Consider the following 27,839-nt stretch of genomic DNA (forward strand, 5'->3'; position numbering starts at 1 on the left):
GAGGGTGGAGGATGGGAAAGGCAGCGGAGCACAACAGACACTAGTATGGCAATATGTAAATCAATGGATGTGTAACTGATGTGATTCTGCAATCTGTGTATGGGGTGAAGGTGGGAGTTCATAACCCACTTGAATCAAATTGTGGAATATGATATGTCAAGAAATTTGTAATGTTTTGAACAACCAACAATAAAAAAAATAAATAAAAAATAAAGTTTCTGCTCTCTGAAATGTTTCTAAATTAAAGAATATATAAATAAATTGAAGATCCAGGCTCATGGATTGTCACTGGATATTGTTGAGATTTCCACCCCTCCCCAGGAGTTGATCCACAGACAGATTCAATTTCATATCAAATAAAATCCCCATTGGTCTTTTTAAAAGAAATTGAGAAGCTGACCCTAAAATGAATATGGAGAATAGACAGAGCAATCTCAAAGTAGAGAACAAACTTTGAGTCCCTGCATTATCTAACTTCAAAACTTACTGTAAACCCGAACAATCAATGCAGTAGTTACAGGTATAAGAAAAAAGAAAATTGGATCAATGAAGTACAATAGAGAGTCTAGAAATAGACCCATACATACATAGTCAATCGATTTTTGGTGCCAAGGAAATTCAATGAGGAGAGGATTAATCTTTGAACAAAATGGCACTGGAAAAACTGGAAGTCCATATGGGGAGAAAAATAAACCTCTGTCCTTGCCTCACACCATATACAAAACCTAATCTGATGTGGGGCAAAATAAATAAATAAAAACTACTATGAGCAAACTCTGAAAGAAAACACAGAAAAATATCGTCATGGCTTTGGGATTGGCAAAGAGTTCTTAGAATAATACCACAAAACAGAAAAAGAAAAAAAAAAAAGAAGACAAATGAGACATCACCAACCAACATTTAAAGTTTCTGCTCTCCGAAAGACACTGTAAAGGAATGAATATACAAGACCTAGATTGGGAGAAAATCCATAGTACATATGGAAAAAAAAAAAAACAACCTGTCTATAAAACATATAGAACTTCTAATTCAATGTCAAAAAGACAACCCCATTTTTTAAAAAATGGAAAATATGTGAAGAAGCACTTCAGAACAAGAAAATTTATGAATCGCCAATGAGTTCATAAAAAGATGCATTAGTCACCAGGAAAATGCAAAATAAAACTAGCAAAAGACAGCATTTCACGCCTACTGGGGTGGTTATAATTAAAAGCCTGAAATTACCAAGTGCTGGTGAGGACGTGGGACCAGGGGAGCTCTCACGCAGCCCTGGTGGGGGACAGAAGGCGGGAGCCATTCCGGATGACTGCTTGGCAGCACCTTAAGTTACAAACAGACGTCATAAGAGCCAACAGCTCCACCCTAGGCATGCACCAGAAAGAAAGGTGCTAATACAGGACGGAGACAAGCACCCAAGAGAAGGCCACGCTGCCATGCTTCCGCACTTTCCACCAAGATGACACGTGCAATCAGCAGAGGCCCCACTAACCACGAAGAGGAAAAGGAAACCCGTCCACACAGTGGGATGCTATCCTGTCAAAAGAGGAAGGAACCCCTGTCATTTGTAACAATGTAGATGGAGCTGGAGGACATTGTGGTAAATGAAATAAGCCAGGCTCAGAAAGAGAGGTATTACAGGGGCTCACACGGACGTGGTTGGAAGCTAAAAGAAGCTGATGGACAGAAGTGGAGAGTAGACTCAGTGGGATGGCCTGATGTGGTCATTCCACATTGTGCTCACGCATGGAATTATCACACAGGCCACCATACATGTGGGCAACTACCATGTGTCAATTAAAAATTTTAGCAGATTTATACAAAAACACTCATGGAGGATTTATTTATAATATCTCAAAAGTAGAAATGACCAAACAGGTGAATGGATAAACAAACCGTGTGTGTGTGTGTGTGTGTGTATTTTAAGCCTTTATTTGTTTTTATATGGTGTCGGGATCGAACCCAGTGACACATGCTAGGCAAGCGCTCTGCCACTGAGCCACAACTCTGGCCCCAAACCGTATATTTTTATAATGGAATGCCGTTCGGCATTGGAAAAGACCCCCTGATGCACACGTCAACAACGGAGAGATCTTAAAGCCATGTGCCTACTGTTACACACAAGGAACCAGACACAGGGGCTGGGGCTGGGGCTCAGGGGCACAGCACTCACCCAGCATGGATGAGGCGCTGGGTTCCATCCTCAGCACCACACAAAGATAAATAAATAAAGGTATTGTGTCCGTCTATCACTAAAAAATATTTTTAAAAAGGAGCAGCAGCCAGACACAAAACAGTGGTGTGAGTTCCATTCAATGAAGTTCTAGAACAGGCAAAACTGAGTCAGGATGACAGAATAAGAACAGTGCTTGCCTCTGGGAGTAAAGATAAAGATTTATTGGGAAGGAGAATAAGGAACTTCTCAGGGTGATGGAAATGCTCTATGGTTCAGTGCAGCTGCAGGTCAGATGAGTGTTTACAAATACGCACTTGTCAAAATCTGTCTTTAAAATATTCTAAATTTATTACATGTAATTTATATCCTAATAAAATAATTTATATCCTAATAAATGATGTATATGTGTATGTATATAAGTATTCTCTCTTGCACACACACTTGTGAAGAAAGTTACTTCACAGGTCAAATTTTCTTTTCATTTCTATTATTTATCTATCTATTCACTTATTGATTTGTAGCTGTGCTGGGGACTAAACCCAGAACCTCGTGCATACAGGTCAAATCTTATATTAGTGAACTATGTCTTGTATTTTTAGAGTTATCACCCAACCTGCCAAAGTGCTTGGAAGTTTTGGGTTGAGATCACTTATAGAAGTGTTTATTAATTACTATCTGAGCACACCAAGCTTGGCGGGAAGAGCCTGGCTTCTGAGTCAAATGCGTCCGGTCATTACCATGGCCCTGTTTCTCATTAGCTGTGTGAGCTTGGGGTGACTTCATTATCAGCCCAGCACATCTTGACCTGCAGAAGAGGGGGACGCACACTGGCATTGCAGGCTGGATGTGATGATGGGTGCAGAGTGTTCAATGAAGGACCCCAGGTCTTGTTGACACCAGTGGCCCCAGCCCTCCTTTTTTTTTTTTTAATACTGGGGATTGAACCCAGGCGTGCTCAAACACTGAGCCACATCCCAACCCTTCTTTACTTTTTTATTTTGAGACAGGGTCTCACTAAGTTGCTTTAGGCCTCCTTAAGTTGCTGAGGCTGGCTGTGAAACTGCGATCCTCCTGCCTCGGCCTCCTGGGTTGCTGGGATCGTGGCGTGCACCACTGTGCCTGTCCCCAGTTCCTTTTTGATCACTCTGTAAACACAAGAGTGGCTTCAGGAAGCCTGTCACTCAGTAATCCGTTTTCCAAACTCCTGTTTCTGAAGATGACTAAGTGGATCTATGAAGACGTCTGGGAGCAGCTGACTTTCCTTTTGAATAGGTAAGTGCGTTGTGGAAATAATTATGTTTAAACCATCATTTAGCACGGTTTTCTTTTTTCACCAGTAGGATTTCTATTTCCTTTTTAAAAATAAAACTTGCCGTTTCTTTTTCTTAAAGAGCCACTGCCGGCATGTTCTCTGAGCACTTTCAGAAATGCCTTGGGCACTTACTCATCTGTGAAAATGAAATTCATACCGAGTTCAAGAGCTCTTCTTGGAGAAAGAGCAAACGAAGTATCTGTGACCTGGGATGTTAAGTAAGTGTCAGGGCTGAATTTGTGACATTATTGTTTTCCTAAAGAGAATGCGGAGGGAACTCAAAGAAAGACTGAGGTTTCCTGGAAGTGCCTCAGCTTCTAGCAGGAGAACTCGAACCACTGAGATCCTGAGTCCACGGGCATGTCCCTTAGAGAACATTTCTTATTAGACTCTGAATTCACCTGAACCCCACTGCGTGTAAGTGTGTATTCGTCATTCTCTCTAACCAAGCACTTCTTAAAAATCAGTGGGCCGCAGGAACGAAGGAGAAGTAGAACCATAATACCAGTAACGTCTTGTTTGGTGTTTGCATTCTCAACCCCATTCGGGTTTCAATGCAGGAGCTTCCAAACACCCCATTAAATCCTAAAGGTGAGCAGACACTTGCCCGTGAACGGTGCGGCCCAGATGACTAGCACGGGGGTGATGAATGGGGACCTGCAAGAACACAAGAAGCCACAGGCTGGAGGTGAGCCCGCCGTGGCCACTGCCCGGGGCAGGGCAGACAGGGCATTCAGGAGACAACATGATCCTCCTGAGAGCTGCCTTTCCAGGTTACCAGGAATCAGAGAGAAAGAAGCTGGGCTTTTTCTAAATCACACTTGATTGAGAAAAGAAAAGAAACCCACAGAGAAGCTACTCCAACCCACTGATGATCAGGCAGATTTTATTTCTCTTAATTGGGTAAGCCCAGCTTCTTGACGGTGTTCTCAAGCCAGTGATGCTATCAACTTCGAAATGTGGTTTGAAGAAGCGGATATTACACTTTAGCACATGGCTAATAAGCACCCTCACTATGGAAACATCTCAGGCAAACCATTGAGTTGGCTTTCCTAGGCGTCTACCGAGATAAGAAAGGCACCCAGTTCTCGTAAACAGGCACCCGGAGTGATGGGAAGCCCGGGGGCTGCCGGCCGCAGGCCAGGGTGTGCAGCATCTCTGGCTTCAGCACACCTCGCTGGAGGGGCCTGGGTGGATCGGCTGGAAGGAGGGTGGTCAGAACTGGCCCAGTCATCAGATAATTTTTTATTGAAAATGCTGAGAAGCAAATTAGGCACCAGCCCAGTTAGTCACTGTTTCTCAAAAGGGCTGTGAGGTGGAAAAAGCCTGTGCTGGGGGCCTGAGCCCAACTGCCTGGGCTTGTGAACGCCTCCCAGGGGTCCCCCGCTGTGCCCTCCTCCACCAGGAGATGCCCACAAGCAGGCTGGGCAGGGCTGGGGGCTTGGCTGCTTCCTGGACACATTCGTCAGTTTATCTCATGGAAAAGAAAAAGAAAAGACAATCACCTGCAGGTAAAAATTAGAATCCAGACAGACAGGATGCTGCTGCGATGAACTGGGGAGGGCAGGAAAACAATCTCAAAAGTCCTCACTCTTCCAACTGGCTGAAACGTTGACTGCAAATAATAATTTAGACGAAAATTCCTCTAGGACTTTATTATCTCCATGCTTAAGCACTGTCAAAAATCAATGACCTTGGAGTCCAGGAGTACACGTGGGGAAAGGGATCCTTTGCCCAGATGTAGACAGAGGAACAGGGTTGGGTGGGTCCCAAATATTCCTGGTAGCCAATACCACAGTAGTTAGGGGTGTGTGTGTATGTGTGTGTGTGTGTGTGCATGCGCCCATATGTTGTGTGACCCTCCTTTTTTTCTGAAATGGGGACTCACTCTGGCCTCCAACTCCTGTAATCCTGGCCTTTAAGCAATTCTCCTGTCTCAGCCTCCTGAGTAGCTGGGACTACGGGTGCATGCCTGTTCTCATGTAACTTTTTTAAATTAAAAATAATTAAATAAAGAACTAATCATGGAAATTAAAGTAAACATTAAAAATTGCCATGACAAAAGGCATTGCTCTGTGGTCTTTGGGAGTGCTCAGCACTCAAGTAGGTTATAAACAAGATCTCTGCTCATCTGGTGACAAATCTGTCAAGGAAAATATTGTGCATCGACTCAAAAGACCTGTCTGGAGAGAACCTTCTGTTCTGCTCGCTGGAAATCAGCAGACCTCTGAGCTTAGTTTCCTCTCACCTGTGTGAACCCAGAGCGTGAAGGGTGAAGGTGAGAACAGAGAGATAGGAGGTGTGTTCTGGAAGAAGAGGGAAGGAAGCTAAGGCGTCTACAAAAGCGCTGGGAAAGAGAGCCCGCGGCAAAAAAGGAAAGAGAACAATGTCTGAAATACTGGTTGCAAGCAAAAGTTAAGATGGCAGCCACGTGGGAAGAAATGGAAGGGCTGGGCTGAGGGAGGAGCAGGTGGGAAGAAGCTCGCCCTGCCTGGCTGGCTCTGTTTCTGGCCTGTGTTAGCCTGGAGATGGTTTTCCAAGCAGCAGAAAATCAGAGAAGTCGACTGAGATGGCTAACAAATAAAGGAGAGGAGCTGAGCGTGGGACCCCAGGTGACAGCCTCACAAATCCAAACCAGACCCAGGAGGGACAGGCTACACTCTGTGCTCCGGTGGCGCTGGCACCTTGGCAGACACAAAAGAAAAGTGTCATTCTGGCTTTGGGCACAGGGGGAACAAAAGGGCCCTCTTTGCTTTGCTAGTTAGGGTCATGCCACATCACAACCGTGTGACCCTTGTAGGGCATTCTCCCAGCCTGGAGAGCGCTCGTTCGACTGGGTAACTGCTGTTTATGCACCAAGCGGACAATGGGGACTTCTGATTCCAGAAGCTCCCCGACCCTGAGGTCAGCTTTGAGGGCCCCTGTTCCTGCCACCAGAGGACCTTGGGCTTCCTGTTGTCACTCAGAGGGAGGAGCTGGGGGCAATGCCTGCTCTCCTGCCTGTGAGTGCTGCAGGACTGGTGTCCCTTGCCACTCTATACCTGAGCACAGGGCTTGGAATGACAAAGCAATGAAGGCCACAGGCTCAAACAGCCAGGGACCTCCGGGCAGTCCAGCTCACGGCGAGGGAAAGTCTAAAACATGGAAGGGAGCATGGAGGTGTGGCCCATAGGACACTGGCCCCACAGTCTCTGAATCACCTGTCCAGTGACGTGGTGGGATCGTCACCTAGCCCTGTGTTGACCAAGCTGTTATGTTTTGTTTTTGGCGAGTTAATCTGTGTCACAAATGGGAAGGATCTCAGTATCTACAACAGACGAACGCGGAGCAGCTGTGGACACAATGGGGCTGCTCTGGGCAGGCAGGATGCTGCCCCAGGAAGCCCAGCCGACCTCACCATTCCAGCTCATGGTAGGACCCGGGCTGGAACCTCAGTCACACCAGGGACGCGCTTCCCCCTTTACACGGCAACCCCCTGGAAGGCGTCCCGGCGGAGGCCCTGCTGCCCACCATGGCGCAGGCCGGGCAGGCATCTTGTGCGGGCCCTTGGCTCATCTCTTAACATCGCCAGGACACCTGAGTGTCCCTGAAGTCAGACGGGAGCCAGAGCTGCCGATGGCCCCTTCCCCCTCCTTCCCAGCGCAAGCCCCCTCCCCACTGCCCAGGTCCACTGATCTCCCTGCTGTAGGAAGGATCAGCATGGAAGGGGAAACAGGGTCACACAAGTGACCGCTTTAGACACAAACAGGAGGCAGTAATTAAGCAAGGAAAATAACCTATTTTACCCGACACACATCCCCCTTTGCTGGGGGCCTGATCCACTTCATTTCCTTCCTTCTTCCCTCCCTCCTGGTTTTGAAAGCTGGTGGCTAAATAGCCTGAACTACGATTTCTCCAGCTGGTTCCGGCCTCCCCTGACCTAGCAGGGCCGAATCAAAGAACTGCAACCACCTGGAGACCCAAGGCCAGCTTGTCCATTTGGTAGAAGTGATGAGGGTTAACACTGGGTATCACTTACGGCCTTCCCTCCCCACCCCCGTCTTTGGCTCCCTGTGTGATTTCTATGGGGCATTCCATCCCAGAGGTGGATTTGGAACCCTCTGTCATCTTTCAAGATCCAAGAGTCTTTCTTGACCAATTTAGAAAAGAAGGATGTTACGGCAAACAGACAGTCTGGCTGCTAATGACGGGCAACAGTTCAATATTTTATGCCACCTTAAAAAAGTTTCAGTAACTGAAGGTGTTCTCACATTAATTCTTTGCATCAATTATTGACAGAGAATTTAATTTAAAGGCAACTAGTCAGTAACCTAGGGGTAGTGTTTTAAATAATTTATAATTGCTGCATGGGTGTAATCACATTGCTATTGATTACGATCTAGTCACTTCTACGGGTCCAGCAGGTCTTATGCTAATTACTTTTAGTGAGATCACCTTTTTAACTCTGTATTCCCTGGTAACAGGAACTCATTATAAAAATAATTTAATGAAGTGCAATCTTTTAAAGTCCTTGCAGAGATGGGGGAAGGGAGGAGGGAGACCTGAACTTAGGAGAAAGCCCAGAGTTGAAAGCATTATGCTGAGATTTATAGATAACAGCGCCTAAATCCAAATTGCATGTTGTTATTCTAATATCTTGTGGGACCAAGATAACTGGGGCAATAAATAGGGTATATGGGGTGGGGGAGAAAAGAAAAACAGATTTAAATAACTTTATTTTTGTGCGAAATTATCTAAATTTCCCTTGATTCATCCCCTTGAACAATTTTTTTTTTAAATTCACTATAAAATAGCCTAGCAATCATTTGGAGGGATGTGGGAAAGGCGAATAGGCCATTTGCTGAGAATTTGGAAGAATGGAGCTCACCAGACATTCTCTCTTAGCCTGGAAGAGTGTGGACCAAGCAAGGATTTATTCCCTAGAGGCAGAACTTCACGATCAGGCATCACAGGGATGCTACCTAAGTTCTTTATGATCAGAGCTACGAGTACATTTTATTGAGTAGTGATAAGAAAGGCACGAAACCCGTGACTTCCTATATACCAGTACCTGGAACAAACCTAGGACTGGGGTCTAGATAAACAACAAGTGGAAAGGTAACTGGTAATTAAATGTATAGGTGGCACTCAGGGAAGGTATGATCAGGGTGCTGGTTTGGGGAGAAAGAAGATGTGGAAAAGACTGGCTGAGTGAGTAGACAAAATCTGGATGCCATTGCTATTTCTGAGGTTCAAAGGGGACAGGAAGTGGAGACATAGGACCACTTCAGGGAAACTAGGAGGCCTGCCCAGTTCAGATAGCAAGTGTGGACCAGCTGCCTGACTGAGCTGGGGAGAGTCTCAGAAGACCCTGGAGGAGGGGAGGAATGCCCACCCAATAAGAAAATGAGGGTTAAGAATGATGGAGAGTCAAGAGGTCCAAGAAGATGACCAAATGGGGCTTTTATTTCTGTATTTTCATTTGTTTTAATTTTTAGACATTTCAGTTTTAACATTAGCATTTCCATAGCAAATTTGTCTCTTTTACTAAATATGGCTATTCGCTTTACACTCTGTAAATGAAATTGACTTGGCTTAAGAAAAACAAAAGTGTGTGTGTGTGTGTGTGTGTGAGTGTACATGCGTGTGCACGTGCACGCTCTTCTCTAGGAGTAATTTGCAATGAATACAGAGTTTTTGTTATATGTAGTTTCAGATTTTAGAATATTCTAATATTAGAGAGAGAGAAGAGATAGAAGCAGAGAAAACGATCAATTTTCTGAGAAAAAAGATACAAGATGGTGTACATCTAATTAAATCTGAATAATCTGGATGACTTGTGAACAGTGGAGAGTAATAGAAAATTCATAATCTAGTACAGACTTTCTCACGAGACAGTCTCTGAAACCCTGGTTCTGAAGGTGAGGGCGTGTCTTTAAACCTCGGGTGGTGGCTACTGCCATCAATCAATGTGAAACAAAACATGGACCTACATTTGCACAAGTTAAAAGGGAAGGGAAAAAAAAATACCTGCAGAAATTGTCACCTGCCCACACTGAAAGTGTGCTTGCAAATATGATTCTCACTGAAATTGAATGAAAGGAAACAACAAATTTCTAGCACATTCCATTTCCTCTGGGCTTGCTCACTGCTATCAGACACGGCCAGGTTTTCTCCTGCATGAAGCCATGTTCTCATGGTTACTGTATTGCACTAAAATATATATGAAGAGGGAGAGAATAGCATACACTGCTAAGAGCAAGAATCGGAGCTCTGAGACAGGGGGTTCCACTTGGGTTCATTTGCAGACCCTTATGGGGGCTCCAATTTGTAGGGTACAAGCTTTTGACCACTGTAGGAATCAGAACTTGGCAAGTGTCTCCGGTAAAGAGCGACTAGACACCATCTTCGGTGCTGCAAACCTCACAGTCTCTGTTGCAAATCCCCAATCCTGCAATAGCCATGTGAGATCAGCTATGCACAGTACATCAAGGAGGGAGGGGGCTGCACCTCAATAAACTTTTCCTGACAACAGAGAATGGCCATAACTTGCCAATCCTGGCACGAATCCTTGTCATCTTGCTGATTACGCTGCATTCCTGAAGGGCAGGAGAGTGTGGCACCCCCAGTGCAAGTGGCAAAACTGATCCCCTGAGATGGATTCAAAGAGGGACGTGACCATGGAGGAGGGAAGACAGAGTGATCGGTTTCTTGGGAGAGATGGGAAGGGTGCAGAGGGCTTCGCATGGAAGGTTCCTTTGCTCTCAGTAAATCAAGAGGTGAAGCCATCAGGGAGGTGCTGAATTAGGAGCCTCAGGGGAAGGGGAACTTGTGATTGCCACCATGACGAGTGGAAGTAAAATCGGAGCAGGTGAACAGTAGGACCGCCAGTTCCTGGGCAGTCCTGGGAATGTGGTTGAGACCATGAATTCCAGAGAGAGGAGAGAGAGAGAGGAAAATAATGAGAATCAATCTCTCACAACTGCTCCATAGTTTCCAAGGGCATGGAACTGATCCTAGGCTATTTGGGGGAGCGACCGTGTTGTCCAGGTGGTGTCAAGACAAGCAAAGGGGTTCCTGATGTTGCACCCAGGTGCAGGGACATCTCAGAATGCTCTGATGGCAGTCTGAAAGTGAGTTCTGGTGCGTCCCACAGGAGATACTCAAGACACTGTCAGAATGACAGCCCCCTCCATCCACACAACAGTGACACACAGGCTCTGGATCTGGAAGAGAAGGCAGCTGGGTACCAGAGAAAGGCGTGCTGCCTACAGAGGTCACCCAGCACCCGCCAAGAGTACCCCATGAGCCTTAGGATGTGGGAAACCCATGGTGACCGCAGTCCAGAAAAGAGGAGCAGTGAGACCTGAGAGTCACGGGGACCCAAGGTCACAGCGGCCGCCTGGGGGTGAACACCAGGGGGGGTTCAGTGAGTCTGGAAGAGCTCTCTCCTCCGTGCATCCTGCTAGCTGAGGTGGGTCCTGCAGTCACTTCCCAAGGGAGAAGGGAAGAGGGGCGGGGACTGCCAGCTCCCAGGTAGGGTTAAGCATTTTATACTGCATCAGCATCTTTAAGCAGCTCACCTTTCAAAAGGAGCCAGCTTTTTGTTGTAAATGGCACTGACACTACAACAAGAAAGTTCATTTCACAAAGATGATTCATTAAGAAATAAAATATTCATGGCTGACAGCTTGAAGGATCGCCATACAGTTATATTCTAATGCACCTGTCCTCTCTGTCAATTCCAATGTGGGATGTCATGTCGCCAAAGTTTTATTTAGAAATTGTTTGTCAGAGTGAGCTTTCTAATGTGAATGAAAAATTCATCCCCTCATTAAGAAGATTTTACATGAAATGTCTAGGATTTTCAATGAACACCAGGACATGGGCCAATTACTGTTAAACACTTAAAGAGACAGGGTCCTAAGCTCACTCAGCAAAACCCTTAATTGCACAAATGTGGAGAAAATTCAACACCCCAAAAGGCAAATGGGAATTTTGATTTGGAAATTTTCTTTTCTTTTGTCACATCTAGAAAACCCTCATGTTTAAAAGACTCAGGGGAATTCGGGTACAGCTACTTTGTGGGATCCACGCTGGTATCAGCATGTCTCACCTTTGTGCCTGAACACATGTCACACGGTGGGATTTGGGATTTTCAGGCACTTTTCAACTTTCCAGAGAAAATGATGAAAATGTCCTGGAAAGTTCTCAAGAAGTTGTTGTTGTTGTTTTGTTTTTTTTTAACTTTAAAAAAACATACTTTGTCTCCTGCATTTCATTCCTATCTTTCTTTCATATGTGTGAATATCAAACAGGTGGCCCAGCAGCAAATATATTTAATAATTCTAAAATGTTGGGAGTTGGGAAAAAAGGAACCCAAGCCATGAGAGATTAAAATAGGATTGAGCTGCATAGGAAGGCAGGAGAAATCCACCAGGGAATTGCTTGTATAATGAAATAGCATTTTACAGCTATGACAATGGATTAAGTTGACATTGAGACTCTGTTTTGACATGCGGTCTAGTTCAGTTTAATCTATGGTAGAAAATAGTTCACTCCCCAAACCTAGCAACAGACTCACAGGCCCAGTGTGTGTGTGTGTGTGTGTGTGTGTGTGTGTGTGTGTGTGTGTGATATATTCATATATATATATATATGTCATATATGTGTGTGTGTGTGTGTGTGTGTATATATATACACACACACATGTGCATATATATATATATATATATATAAAATATGCATGCATATCCTTGGACAGATTGTCACTTCCAATTTTGGAAAAGTTTTTGAGATTGACAATATGAAGACTGAAATATCTCCTTCTCAACCCAGAAGACTCTAGAAACTTTCAGGATTTCACATTCTCTTTCATTACAGATGCTTTAATGAACCAGTTCAAGGTAGAAAATAATCTTGACCCCATAGCTGTGCATTACCACCCTATAAGACCCTAATGGTGTTTTCCAGAAATGGAAGACTGTAGACACCTTTGGCCCCTGCAGCCCTTCAGGTGGGAACCAGAACTTCATAGCCTGTCTTGGTGTCTATTTACCACTTTCCCTGCAGTTTCTCTTATGTATACACTTTCTCTATGCCTGTTCTCCTTTGTATTTATGTGTATTTCTTCCTTTGTACATATGCTTTTCTTTATAGCTTACATAGTTTTTGAAAAGTAATTGAGTATCAGTGAGTCTTGAAACACTTTACATGTGAAATGAAACTCCAGGCATCTATTTGAAAAATCACCTGCAGTTTGATAAAGAATTCTGCAAAGATGTTCATTGCTGTGTTGTTTAAAATTGGAAACAACTTAAATGTCCCAAAGAAGAAAAACTGTTCCTTTGCTAAGCGGCCATTCGAAATCATGTTTAGGACAATATTTAGTAAATAAAGTAGGAAACAGGATGCAATGATTGTACTGATTTGTTTCATAAGGCAAAAAGTAAATTCATCTATTAAAAGAAAAAAATGCAAACCAAATGTTCCAAATGGGCATGAGCCTATGAGTAGTAATTTATTTTCTTCTCTTTTCTTTTTTTTTTTTAGAAATTTCCATCTTTACCACTGTACATGCATATAATTAAGGACCAAGTCAAATTCTCCATTCTGTACATTCGTGGAGCAGATGAATGAGTTGTCTTTCATAGATAGACCTTCTGTTAGGTAAATAAAATTATCAGTTAAAGAAAGGATCCCCTTCATCTTCTGCCATTTGTGAGATACTAATGTACTGAGTTATCCCCATGGAAATTGCAAAAACTATTTACATAAATTCTCCCGTCTACCAAATTGCAACTTGCTCAAATAAATCAGACATTGAGTCTCTGGATTCTGTGAATTTTGGTTAGCAGAACTCGTGTTGGAAATTGCATCCAATACATTTTTCACAATCTGCCCATAATTAGTTTCACTGGGAAAACTGTGAAGAACTATTTTGCTGCTTTTAAATTCATAATTTTGGTTCAAGAGCCCAGAATAAGATGTTTAGACAGAGTGAAAACTATTTCCTAACAAATCAATATTAATTTATCTGACTGTTATGGTCTCAGGAGCCAAAAAGTGCTCTTGTACTGAGCTGACAGGAAAGATTTTATCCGGACCAAATGTTATTCAAATATTTATAAGACTGGATAATTTAGTAAAGAAAATACAGATGGAAGGAGGCAAGTACCTTTTTTTTTCAGTACTCCTGTCCCATTTACAAATGACAAGAAATACCAAAAAAGGTAGAGAGTGATTGGCATCTGCCTCCCCAGGAAAGAGCCCCTCGCGAGCTGACCACTTAGCAGCCTCTACAAACGCACAGAGATCTGGAGGTGTGTCTCCAGCTGCCAATGGCACGTGCCCTTGCACCAGGGCTGCCATCTTGGTTGAGAAGGAAAGACTGTGTTGTGGAAGGAGCAACTTCCCATGATGAGAGTCAGAAGGCTTGCAGGACCTCTGAGGGTAAACTGGGAGTCCAGGTGGTACCCGGGAGGAGAGCAGGACAGTCAATAAATGCATTGAGCATGCTTTACATGGTTCTCCTTAACTCTCCTGACAGCTACCTTAGCTAACTGTGTGTACATGGACCCGTGAACTCTTCACTGGAATACAACAGAGCTACCCAAAACCTCCACAGTTCATTCACGTGTCACCAAATGAACTTTCACCCTGATCAAGAAGCTCATCAGGAACACGGGAGAGCACATGTGTGGCCTCTTCCATCCTCCACCCAGTCTCTGGTGAGCGGACAGTGTGTCTTTTGCTGAGCTCCTTGTAAGCATCATCATGGGGACACCCTCTTCTGTGTCCTTTCTCTCTCCATCGTGTTTGTGATGTTGGGGTTCAGGCACGTGTCACTCTCAGGTACACATTATGACCAGACACTTCCCGAGAAGCAGGATGACCAGGTGTTCAAATGGATTTTATCTTTAGTTATATAGATGGTGTTCTCAAGTATTCCAAAACAGCGAGACTAATGTACAGTATTATCATGAACAACTTTTTTCCCTTTACATAATCTTTGTATTTTAGAATATTTTTCATTTTGTAGGAAAGTTGCAAAGGTTACAGAGTTCCTCTGTATCCTCCATTCTCTCTCTCCTAACGCCAGTGTCCCCCGTGACCATAGTACCCTTATTTAAATTAAGAAATTGGCCAGGTACAGTGGTGTGTGCCTGTAATCCCAGCAACTGTGGAGGCAGAGGCAGGAGGGTGGAGAGTATCAAAGCCAGCCTTCATAACTCAGTGAGGCCCTAAGCAACTTAGCAAGACCCTGTCTCAAAATTAAAAAAAAAATCAAAAGGGCTGGTGATGTGGCTCAGTGGTTAAGCACCCCTGGCTTCAATCCCCAGAACAACAACAACAACAAAAATTAAAAATTAGCATTGACGCATTCGTGTGAACTAAACAGACTCTATTTAGTTTTCACCAGTTTTCCGCTACTATCCCTTTTCTGCTTTAGATTCCACTGAGGCTGTCACTTAGTGTCTTATCTCTGCCCATGAGAAAGACTCGCAGAGGTGGGGAGCTTTCCAGATGCATGGAGCTCAGCCACGAGGCTGAGATGGCTGCAGCAGCAACAGCGTCCATCCCTGTTTTCTGAGTCCTCCAGGGCCATGCACCTCCTGAAGACCCGCTGCTTCCTGGGCCCTGGGGCCACTAACAGCACAGGCCACCCCTGGGTGCGTGCTGTCCTCCAGCCTCCAGCATAACGCCTTATTCAGAAGCAGAATGGAAATGTGCTTTTCAGCTCCGCTGCTGCCCGTCCTCTCATGTTGCTGGGCCAAGTTCTCGAAGGACAGGCTATGCCTGGTCAGCTCTAGGTCACTCATACCAACCACGCACACAGTAGGCTTTGCTAAATGTCTGCATGCCAAAACATTTTCAAAATAATGTTATGTCCTTGTAAAAGTTGGTATTTACAATGTATGGTGTCAACGCAATTCTTCTCCTCCTCCCTTGGGGCTTGGAATCACTTGTCAGGAGAGAGATGTGTCATGAGATAGAAGACAGAAGATCATCTTGGCTCTGTCAGGTTGCCATGTTATTTGGAGCAGGTCACTTAACTTCTCTGGGCTCAGTACTCAGGAGCTTGAGATACTACTGATATTGTCCAGACACCCTGGGCATGGGTGTCAAAGGCTTTGAAAAGTGTGACATAATATACACGTTAGGAAGTGTTCCTCCCATTTATTTTTCATAGCAAAAAATAAGTCACAGATAAAATGAAGAATGCTATTTACTGCCAGCTCTTGTAATGGAAGAAGTGAATGCCTCCATCTATAGAGTCTATAGAGTCACTGCAGAAACTATCTTTTGGGGTAGAAAAACGAGAAGGAAAATCACTGATCATTCTATTACCTCTTTGGTGATTAATGGAGACCCAGCCTATCAGGTACAAATATTGTCTATGTACATGTCACACGTGGAGTTCGAAAAATTACCATGTAGCTTGGCAAAAACACTCTGCATGAGCCACATGGGCTTGCAGCCAGACAGGGCTTGCCTTGGGGCAGAGAAGAGGCTTCACTGTTCCTAGCAAGCAGCCTACCAAATCGTAGGCACACTCAAAGTGCTTGCTGAATGAATATTTGGTTTCCCAGTATGAACTATGGCCTTGTAAAAACTTGGTACATAAACTATATGGTGCTGAGCGATATCGGCTAAATTATATTGTTACATTGTGTGTGTGTACAAATATGCAACAATACATCCCGCCCTTATGTACAGCTGTAACTCACCCATTTAAAAACAAATAAAATATATGATGTTGACACAACCTTTTTCCCCTCTGTTGGAGCTTAGGATCATTCAATGGGAAATGTGTGATCCTCTGATTTTCATTACAAATACATTTTGGTCGAAACCTATAAATTAGTTTTCTAGAAGTTCAGGTCTTCAAGACAAACCCGATTAAATTAGACTGCAAACTTTTTCGGATAGTGACTGGGATGGATTAAATCTTAACAAGAAGCTCCAGGGAGCCGGAGAGGAGTCTCCGGAAGAGAACGAGTGTTCTGGAAGACAGTAGACAGGGTCCTGTAGATACGCAGGTACTGGTAATACATAGGAGAGAGCAGGGGTTCTCTGTCCCAGTTGGAGTCACCTCGCGTTCTGTGTTGGGAAAGCACATTGTCTTTCCACTCAGTGTATCAACTTCTTTGAAATCCTCCTCTCCCAATGGTAGTGTGGTCAAAAACTCGCCGTTCACACTTCTGTGAACTCTCAGGTGGACCCTCGTGCTGAGCACATCAGCAAGTCAGGCAAGTGAATTCCCTCGCTGATAATAAATAAGGAACAGAGGGAACGAAGAAGGGTGTGTTGGCTGGATTCCAAATGCAAAAACCTGTCTATCCACCTTCAAAATGATGCAAGATTGCAGTTTGTTTAATGTTCATCTTATGTGCTTAATTACCGATAGTGCTTGACTAATTATTTCTTGTTTTGTAGACTATTTAAACAGAGAAGGAAAGCAGCTACATACTTGTGTATACTGAATGAGGATTTGTAACTCATTTTTGTAATCGCATAATTCCCAGAGGGCTTCATTACAAACACGAAAGAAAACAGGATGTTAAAAGCAGGTGACAGTCTAATTTCCACAGGTACGGGCTGAAGCATTAGAGTGAGGTAATGGAGAATAAAATAAAAAATAGCCTTTAGATGTTTCCAACCATGTAAGGTGTTTTCATGTTAATAAGAGAGAAAACTGCGGACGCAGCAGAGCTGTCTCTGTTTGGTGCTGGCGTCTCTTTGGATGCCCGATTTGATCCAACATCTCTGCAAGATTATGAAATAAGCCACAAAATAGACCCAGAGATTTCTTCTTCACAAATAGAAGTGCCTTTGAGTTGCATATGGCACCATCAACCTGGATCGTTTCTCTGTTTCCTCTTTTTCTGTGTCTACTTTTTAATAGAGTTTCCTGGTCAGTTAAAACCCTTGCACTGGACTGCCAAAGGCTTCAAAGAATCTGAAGCCTAACCTAAAGAATAACTCAAGAGACTGTAGAGATCCCAGACCTTAAGAAATTACTCCTAGGCACAAAGATGTAGCCTCTCCGCCAGAAGTCAGGTTCCGTGGTCACGTGATCAATCGCCTCCCTCCCCCACCTTGTGAGTTGAGTCCATGTGCAAGGTAGGTGGTCATCATGGGAGGGCCCCCACTTATCAAGGACTTGCTGGGTCTCGCAGCAAGCTTCACGTACTCCACGTGATCATAGTAACCTGCCAGCCAGGTGACACCAGGGCCTCTTCCAGGTGCTGAATGCCGGGTCCATGAACTTGAGGGCTGAGCTCCCTGGCCTCTTTCTTCTTGATTTTCCTCCCTGAGTTTTTCAACAGATACTGAGTATTATAGAAGCGGTTTCAATAGCACAGCTGGGGTAGAAGCAGACTTCTAGGCGTTGGAGGGAAGCAGGATGTAGAGGAAATTAAGGGCTGATAACATTTATGCAACTCTTAAGTGTACCAGGCTGTGTGCGACATTCTTTACATAAGGTATCTCATGCTGTCTTCATGGCAACCGTGTAAAATAGGAGTTAATGATAACAAACTAGTGGATGACATTGGTAAGCACTAGTGTGCTTCACCCTGAACCAGCCTTCATAGGTATTATTTCCTTAGCTGCTCCCAGAACTGATACAGTGGTCATGAACCTTATGTATCATCCCCACTGACCTGAGGGGTAAACTGAGGCTTAGGTTAACTTATCCCATGGTTATAGAGGTTCCTCAATGACAAGAGTCCTGTCTGCCAGCCAGTACTTCTAATGTCACGCAAGACCCCTGCGGAGCACGCCAGCCACTTCTGACACAGGCACATCTGTCGTCTCTCTGAGCTCATGAGTCTAATGAGCTATGGTTCAAACAGCCCTCCTGAACTTCACGCAGCACCGTATCCTCAGAGAGGACGGCTGCTGGAGGATCCAGACACTATTCCCCAAGGGATACTCTTTGTGGCACTACTGGGTAGGCCAAGAGGGACAGGACAGCCTTGTCTGCAGGGACCTCCTCTCTGGTGACAGCTGCAAATAGGAAAGGATGCTCGGGAACCTATGAAAACAGGTCTCACTTGTTTGACACCTGAGAAGCAGGTGGGGCACTGGGGACTGAGTCCTGAATCCCCCTCATGTAGTTACTGCCTGCAGAGCCTTAAGTAGTAAGTCACTGGATTTGGGAGACTGTTTGGCCAAACTGTAAGGTGCATATAAAACTAGGGGGCCGTGTGCTAGAGCGAGTGGACACTGCGTTCAGGGTCTGCTAGATTCACTCACCAACACATCTTTATTGTCTGCCATGTGCTGAAGCCTCTCCCAGGCCCTGGAGATACAGCAATGAGCAAAGCAGATGAGAATCTAGAATCTGCATACCTGTGAATTTAGAGCCTTCCCAATGGCAGAAGAAGAGATTAAAAAAAAATCTCCTCTCTCTCTGTGTCTGTGTCATAAAGGGCACAGGAATATAAAGCAGGGGCAGGGAGAGGGGGCAGGGAGAGGGGGCAGGGAGAGGGTGCAGGCCCAGGAGGCAGCCTGCCATCCATTAGTGGAGCAGTGGACACAGGTTTTGTTAAGAATAGGAAGTTTGAGCAAAGACCTGTGTTGGAGAGGGACAGCAAAGACAAAGTATCAGGGGTGGACACACAACCTGCGAGTCGGAGGAATGGCTGAAGTAGAATGTGAGGAGCGATTAGGTGGAGAGGGTCAGAGGGAGGAGGCAGGCAGTCAGAGGGAGAAGCCAGGTAGGGCGGGCAGGGCGGGCAGGGCGGGCCTGCTATGCTATTGTGAACACTTGGCCTTTCAATCAACCCTAAATGAGATATAATGAATAACGTTCCAGATAGATAAAGTGGGGCTACCTTTTCTGGCTTCCTCCCTTATCTGGGTACATGAGAGGACCCAGGGAATGTCTAAGTGAAGCCCTCTTCCATGCTGATCTGAGCCTGCGACTCCGTGCTGCCCAGGAAGGCTGGGGGGGAAAGCATTTGTTTCTGGGGGAGGCGCTTCAGTGTCCTGGGGCTCCGTGAACCAGCAGAAATGGAACCACTTAAGTTAACAGGCGACGTGATGAGACTCTGCAGAGGAAGCCTGAGTTTTCAGACTTTATGCCTTAATTTTAAGGAGAGTTACAAGATTTCCTGCAGGAATGCAGAGTGTTATCTTATTTTATGCCCCAAACTAGGAAGAGCGTTCCACTGGGTTTGCCAAGCTGTTAAGATGAAAATATCTGTTTGAGCGCAGCATAATAGATGAGGTGTTTAAGGCATTTTCCTTTAGATTTCTGGTTAATCTTCTTTTAGTTAATTTTCTGAGATAAAATCCAGTTATAAATAACCTGAGGGTACCCTAACTGGGCCGTTCTGAGAATGTGAATCTTTAACAGCCAGGACTTCTGCCTTTTAGAGATCTCCAGAGGAAGCTGTACTTTGAAAATTATCCAAAGCAAAATAAGTCGAAAGCATTAACAAATTAAAGAGAGAGGGAGAGAGAGAGAAGAAAGGGGCGAATGACAAAACTTCTTTGACATTCACAAGACAGAAGCTCTTACCCTTGAAACTCCTTAAAAAAAAAAAGAGTCAAATGTTCAAAATCTATTTGTTGATTACAACAGAGAATTGGTGAGCTTCTGTCGTAGGAGAGTACCAGGAAATGCATGTTTTCTGCAAAAGGCAAGTAGAGAAGAACCCCAGGAGGACCCAAAGTGCAGGAGAGGAGCCTGGTGGGGGCTGGCTGTCACTCAGGCTCAGCATGGGGTGCTGCATCGAAACAACTGGCTTCAGAACTGCCTTGAAAGATGGCTGATCGGAGAAAAAGAAATCCACCAGCGTTCTCTATTGTTAGAATGTAAACTTAAATTTATAAAAGGATTATGAGGCAGCACAGGGAAGAAAGTCGTGTAAACCAGTAGAAACATGACCACTTCCTCAGCAGAAAGCCCAGCTGGCTGCCATCATCCACAGCTCCTGCTCCCAACACAAAAGAAGGTGCGAGACTCACAGTGGGCATCAAGCATCGCTCTAAGCAAAACAATCTGCAGGACTAGATAAGGGAGGGAACGCTCCCCCAGTGGCACTAAAAAGCATGGGCTAAAGAGCATGGGGGAGGGGTGGGGTGGGTGGAAATTAGCACCAGTTTCTGCAAAGCCACAAGAGGGTGAGAGAATTCCTTTTTAGAAAAGTGAATCAGATGCTTCTAGAAACCTGTGAGTCAATAACCCTGTCACCAATTGCTGGATTATCCAGGACAGGCAGAGGCCAGGCTGACAAGCAGGGTGAAGGGCTGAGCAGAGTTGTAATGGAGCAGGAAATTGCTACTGTGGCTGAGAGAGAGCAGCTGCTGGGGAGGGGTCTGCCCCCTCCCCTAAGCTCCTGTAAATGGTCCTGGTGAAACTACTTGGGTTCTGAGGATGCCCACCTGGAGATAAGGGATATGAGGAGTCAGGAAGAGGGGCCAAGGGAACTTCATAGAGTCAGGAAGAGAAAAAAAAATTAAATAGCAACCAAGGCACCCTCTCCCAGGGATGAAGAGCCCATCAATTGACTTTTTTTTTTTTCCTCATCTCAGCCAGATCAGAAACTTGAAAACTAGAGAATTACTAATTTGCAATAGATACCAGAAAACATAGGCAAAGGGAGAGTAAGAAAAGCAGAGAATGTCTTACAAAGCCAGACGGCCACTCCCCAGGGCAGCACGTGGGGGTCTGAACAGAAGTTTCTGACTTGAAATGCAGGAGCTGTGACCGTCCCCCAGGAGGTGAGAGCTGGACCTCTGAGCTGCTTTGTCCTGTGCAATCTCCCAGCAGACACTGGGGAGTGTCAGCCCCAGGCCCTCTTTAAAATCCACTGACTCTGCTGAGTAGGAAGAGGTCTGTGTGGAAACCCTCTTATCAGAAAGTAACTGAAAACCTTCTCAGCAGCATGGGGCATGGGGGATTTCTTTAAGAGGTCAAGGCTTCAAAAGTGTTTGCAGAATGGGAAATCACTGGGGTAAACATTCATGGTCAAAATGCACATTTTTTGATGATTGGATCCCTGTGCTCCAGGGGTCCTTATGCCTACCAGAGGGATCATTTACCTCCTCCTATAGGAAGGTCCAGTGGAAATCGCTTCTGGTCTAGAGACTCCCCAACTACACTCCCACGCAGAAGGCCGCGCGGGAGGTCTTGCAATGGCTGGGCACGTCCTATGGGGTCTGCCATCCCAAAAAGCTTGATGATTTTGCAAAAACACCCACCACCGCCAAACCTTCACACACCCACAGCCGAAGACGGTCTTTCTCTGTTACCCACTGTCAACATCTTTTGGTTGTTTGCCATCGGAGCCCTGGTGGAGAATGTCCAGAAATCTTTTGCCTTAACAACATCGAGTTCTTTCTGTAAGCCTGGCACAGCAGCAGTCCCTGAGCAGACACTGGCGCAGGCTCAGAGGGCTTCGGGATCTGCTGAAGGTGCCCCAGCTGCCAGGCAGCAGCACTGGGGCTGTACTCCAGGGATGGAGGGACCCAAAGCTTCAGCAAACGCTGTTCCTTCTCTGTTTGCTCTTCCCCCCGGGACCTCAGCCAGAACTGTGCCGATTCAGTTTTCGGCTCTCCAGACAAGGGCACCTCCCCAGGGACCCTTTCTCTCCAGCACTAGCAGAGGCTCTTTGCAGATAGCTACACATTTGCTACACCACTAAATGGAGTCTTCGGAGAGACCAGGACCTTTCCTGAGGTATCTCCCTGTTTCCATTTGATTCACGTTGCTGTAACAGAATACCTGATTCTGAAAATGTACAAAGAGAAGAGGTTTATTTGGTTCCTAATTCTGGGGGCTGGAAAGTGCAGTTAGCATGGCACTGGCATCCTGGTGAGGATCCCCTGGATGTATCACAACACGGCAGAGAAACACGAGGGAAACTGGCTGCATGCAGAAGGGGCCAAGTGTCAAGCTGGGTGGCCTTGCTCTGTAACAGCCCACTCTCTAGTGATCTAATCCAGCCACATGGGCCCTAATTCAACCCTAAGAGTCAGCACTGAGCCATTTGTGAGGGTGAAGCCCCCATTACCTAATTACCTTCTAGGTCCCAGCTCTGCAGTGTTTTCCTACCTCAACACCCTCACACTGGGGACAGACCTTCCAGCCTCTGGACCTTTGGGGGAAAACTATACCCAGACCACAGCCCTGCCCTATACACTCCCAGGGCCAAATCACGCAGCCTGGCGAGGAGAAAAAGCCCTTTCTATATTCAAGTAATTTATTTTATGTATTTATTTTGTTTCTTAAGATGGGATCTCACTATGTTGTTGGGGCTGACCTCAAACTCCAGGGCTCAAGTGATCCTCCCGTCTCAGCCTCCTGAATAGCTGGGATTCTAGGTGTGTACCACTGTGCCCAAGTACAAGTTTTTTAAATGAATGAAGATCTCCTACACAAAGTTATAAATGGTCGACTAACTTACATCCTCATCATGTTTGCTAGACGGTAAATGTCTGTGCCACTATTAAAAAAAAAAAAGTGTAAGGAGATTGGAGACTTAAAGAGTTATGGCGAGAACTCCAGAAAGAGGAGCAGGTTCCTTCTTGACTCTTAGTGAGGGCCTTAGGTCAGCAGATAGTCACTGATGTTTGAATCTGTTTAAAACAGAATATTACACCTTTTAAAACTGTAGCATGATATATATGCATTATACACATCTATGATAAGTGCATATCTTAATATTTTCACAAACTGAGCAACATGGGGATCCATGCCCCGAAGAGAGAAACGGAAGACCAGTGTTTGAGGGTCGCTTGTGTATGTGGTGGACATCAGTGCTGTGCTAAACACCAAAACAGGGGCTTTGGAGCACAAGAACAGGAGCTCCGAGAGCAGCTGGGGACAGTGACTGGGGACAATATGTCCACCTTGAACGAGGGCTCCAAGTAAATGTGAGATATAGTAAACAAAGGAGAGCAAGAAAATGGGCATTTATTGAATTCCTACCATGTGCCTTCAGTACTTCAGCTAATCCTCCCTCCCTCTCTCTTTCCCGCCCCCCCTAGTGAAGGAATCACGCCTTGGAGGTCCATGCACTTGTTCAAGGCTCCGCTGCCTGGTCTGTGTGCCACAGCATCTCCATTTTGCATTGAACCCATTGTCTTGCCTCTAGACCTGGCCTCTCCTCTAAGTCCCTTCTTCAGAAATCTGAGGGTCTTCATATTGGCGATCTTAGTGCCAGGCCTAGTAACACACTGTTGACTGCTTACTCTGCAGTTCTCTGCATGATTTCATTATCTCCATCTCACAAGAAAACTGAGGCTCAGAGAAATTAAGTCATTTTTCCCAAGGGCTTTATAGAAACCTTGGCAAAGGTACGTTGGGGCACAAGCTCAGGTGTGCTGGCTCAGGAGGTGCAGTCACCGCCCCACTAGGCTGCCTTGCAGGTGTTTGCAATTATGACCAGAAGGAGTGACCCCCTTTCCTTTTTAATTCCTCACGACATGAACAGAGCATCTCACGCACTTCCAGGGTGCTCAGCAGGGTTGACGGAGACTTGTGCCATAGGTCATGGATTTCTCCCAGGCCGGCCTTTGAGGAGGACCATGTGGGAATGGCTGAAAGCCCACAGCCAGGTCTCCACCAGGCATAATGGGAAGAAAACAGGTTGCAGGGCTGGAAGGGCAAGGGGTGCCCTGCAACCTGGCGATAGCCTGTTTTCCGTGGGCCGCCTCCTGGGGCATTTCCTGGTAAGCCTCAATCTGGGGTTAAGCGACGCTGTCCCGTCAGCTCCAGAGTCTCTCAAGGGTGAAGTGGCTCTTGGAGGGTGCAGGTCACTTGTGGATTACAGAACTCACATTGGTCCACCCAGGAGCAGAAGGTGGACACCGCCCTGGGTGCCATGGAAGCCTGCGCCAACCACACAGGTGTCCCCCTGGCATTTTGCAAAGATCATAATGAGGCTTTAACTGGGTGTCCAGGCTCAAGTTCATCCTGCTCCCTCCTCCTGCCACCACGACAAGGTTATTCAGGAAGTTCAGCAGTGCGTACAGGTTACGAGGACAAGGACAGAGCCATGGGGAAGAGACCCCTTCTCTTCCTGTCTTGTGACAGCAGCTGAAGTTGTTATCCCTGGCTGCCTCATTTAAAAGAAAAAAAAAAAAAAAAAAGGCCCCAGGATGCTGGAAATTGTCCCTTGGATGCAGAAGGCCTTTCGTTCACATATTCGAATTTCAACAGATATTTACTGACCTGCTTCTCTGTGCAGTTGTGGATAATGTTTTTAACCATATTGCCTTGAAATTGATTTCCTTGAAGAATCAACCTCAACCCACAACCTCTGGTTGCAGGTGGTGGGACACAGGAGTTCTTGGAGGACAGTTTCAGATCTAGGTACCTGATCAGATGGGCAGGGGCAAGGAGGGAAAAGAGAGAAGGGGAGGAAGAACAGAGTTTTAAGAAGCCTGCAGACGCAATCTGATGCAGAAGAGTGAGCACTGCCTCACGAACCCTGAGCTGCTGCCATGCCTTTCTGACCATCCTCCCGATAGCCAGGGACTCAAGTCTGCACCTCTGTCTTCCCATTTGTAAGATGGAAAGGTCAGAGGGGATGTCCCTTCCCCAGCCCCTGTGACTCCGAACTTTGAAAGGCTTACAATTCTTAGAACAGACAGTCATAAGGTGTGTCTGCACATTGAGTTGAAAAGAAATTAGGTCACTGTCGTCAAACAAAACAGAAACTCGGGTTCTGGATGGGAATCGAGAGAACCTGGGGAAGCCAGCCACCTGCCATGAGAGTCTCTGGTGAAGGAGAAAATAAGGGGTTTCCCCTTCCCATTGGATGCTTAAGCCATGCAGTCAAAGCCCTCGGACCCCGGCTGACATAGGGACAGGTGGAGGATAGATAACTTTGATCAATGATCTGTAGTTGAAGTAAGAAGTCCCCCCCAGGACTGGATGGCCAGCCAGGCGGGGAGACTTTGATCTGGCTTACTCAGCTTTCACAACACAGGCTCCGAGGCAGGGATTTAGATCACAAATGCCACTTCCTCCAAGTGTGCTGGCCCCTCCATGTTTTGGAAAAGAGACCCTGTGAGTCAGATGGAAATAAACACATACCATCAAACTCACTCCAGAGCAAAACGCCGAGTCTCCCCTCTGCTGTCTTTTGGTGCACCTGGGAGGCCATCTGTGGGACATTCCTATAGTTTCAAAAATCAGAAATCTACAGTTCAGCAGCACTGGAGCATCTTGATCAGGGAAGGAGGGGTGTGTGGCAAGTAGGTCACTAGTCCTCGTGCCCTCTAAAACACGGCCAAGTCAGTGATCCACCCTGACAGCCTTTACCAGGAGCCCAGGGCAGCTTCAGAACCCTGTCAGTTGGCCTTCGACCTGACCAGACCGGGGTCATGATTGAATCCTATTTTGCAACACTGATCTACATTGTTACTGGGTGAGGTGGGAGGGAGGGCTGTGTGTGCTTCTTAGGTATAGAATATGTGGATGATGGTAGTCCAAGAAATGGTCAAACCCTGATGTTTGGGTAGGTAGATGCAACTGGGAGTCCCTGGAGATCATCAAAACAAGCTTTCCAGGAGCCCTTCCAATCCCTGGGGATCTTCACCCCTAGTAGGGGCAAGGCAGAGCTCTCATTTGAATGGCTTCCTCTAAGACCAAGGAAAGATAGGCCCCATCCACCAGAAGGTCCACTAGATGCTAGCAGGACAGTTGATGGCTACATAAAATTGATACAAAATTACAAACTTCAATTATATATACTAGTGTGTAGAGAGTTTATATATAATTATGTATGTGTATACATACATACATACATACAGATAATTACACCCTGAATTAATGCAATCAAAATTAATGTGAATAAATAAGCATATTTAAATTGGTTAACTCTGAGTGATGGGATTAGGGGTCCTTTTTATTTTCCTCCTTTAAAAAGTTGATTTTATTTTCTGACCTTTTACAAGTTGTATGGGTGTCTAAGTATGTGTACGTGTGTGTTTGCATGCAGGTGTGTCTTAGTGGAAAAGAGAAAAGAAGAGCATACACTTCCTAGGGATGCAAAGACTTCTGAGAAAGCCCTGAGACAACCAGCTATGCTCTTTCCTCTCCGGCCAGGAAGACTCCCAGATGTCACTGTCCTAGAGTGTGGGGCACGTGAATTTAGCATCCCCTGCCACCATCTCTTCTCTACAATCCTGGGGTAATTCCTGCTGAACTGGTGGATGGACAGTGGCAGAACTTGGCTTACTAGGCATCATTACTGAAAACCCTCCTATGTGTCTCAGATTGCTGACTTCACGGTCCTGGAATTTATTTCTTAGGACTTCACTGAAGAATAATTCTCGAGTTGCAGGCTGCAGCCATTGTACATGCACCCTGAGAATCTGTGTACCATGCTCATCATCATCAAGATCTGCTCTGGGGACATTTCACTACCCCTGAAAGTTCCGGTCACTCCAGTCCCAGGCAAAGGCTATTCTGTGTTCCATCTGGAGAGTTTGCCTTTCCTTTAAATCTCATATAAATGCTGTCACACTGTACATGATCTTTCACACCTGGCTTTTTTCATGGGGCACAATGTTTCCTAGGCCTCTCCAAGTTGTCCAATGCATCCATGGTTAGCTCCTTTTCGTGGCTGAATAGTGCTTCATCTTACAGACCCGTTTGTTGACCCATTTACCAGCTAATGGCCTCCTGGGTTGTTTTTGGTGTTTGGAAATCCTGAAGAATGCATCTATGGACATGTTCTTCTCTGTCTCTCAGGTAGATTTCCAGGAGGGGGATTGCTGAATCATCTGATACATGTGTGTTACTTCTTAAGAAACTGGAGCAGCTTTCCAGAGTGGTTATACCATTTTTCATTCTCATCCCTACTGGGTGAGAGTTCTGATCTTCATCATCCTTAAATCCTAGCACCCCAGTCTGCAAGATTTAAGCCAGCCCGGCCGGCAGGAGATGGTTTGGGATTTGTTTTAGTTAGTGGCCATGGAGAGGTTAGAAAGGGTCGCAGATTAGCAGACTGGGAAATAGCCCTACAACCTCATGTTCAGAGCCTGCTGAGTCTAAGACTTTAAGCCAATGCATGTAACTTTTCTCTCCCTTTTTAAATTTAATTTAATTTAATTTGTCATCCTGGGGCTTTACCCTGGGGCTCACCCTTGCTAAGCATGGGCTCCGGCTCCACCACTGAGCCTCACACTCAGCCCCTGCATTTCACTTTTCTGAGTCTCAGTTTCCCTGACTATAACTTGGAAAGACATGATAGCCATGGATTATAAAGAAGCATGGCGTGAGACGTGTTATGTCAAGGACTGTGTACAACCTCGATTTCATTTCTAAGGCAAAGAGCACATCAATAAATACATAAAATAGCAAAGGCAGGAAAATGAGTGGGGATGGCACATTTTTTTTAAACC

General features: G+C 45.6%; 1 protein-coding gene and 1 long non-coding RNA gene across 2 annotated transcripts in view; one reads left to right on the plus strand and one right to left on the minus strand.

Moving 5' to 3' along the window:
* Wwox (WW domain containing oxidoreductase) overlaps nt 1–27,839 on the minus strand; it is an 875,116-nt gene that overhangs the window by 259,121 nt on the left and 588,156 nt on the right. The gene's annotated exons all lie outside the window — the stretch shown is intronic.
* Nucleotides 12,525–26,941, plus strand: LOC125613159. The gene is made up of 3 exons (XR_007343654.1): nt 12,525–12,535; nt 24,179–24,190; nt 26,805–26,941. It is a non-coding gene; the product is annotated as an uncharacterized LOC125613159 (long non-coding RNA).

This window comes from Marmota marmota, unplaced genomic scaffold, assembly GCF_001458135.2.
Source record: "Marmota marmota marmota unplaced genomic scaffold, marMar, whole genome shotgun sequence".
Lineage (NCBI taxonomy): Eukaryota > Metazoa > Chordata > Mammalia > Rodentia > Sciuridae > Marmota > Marmota marmota.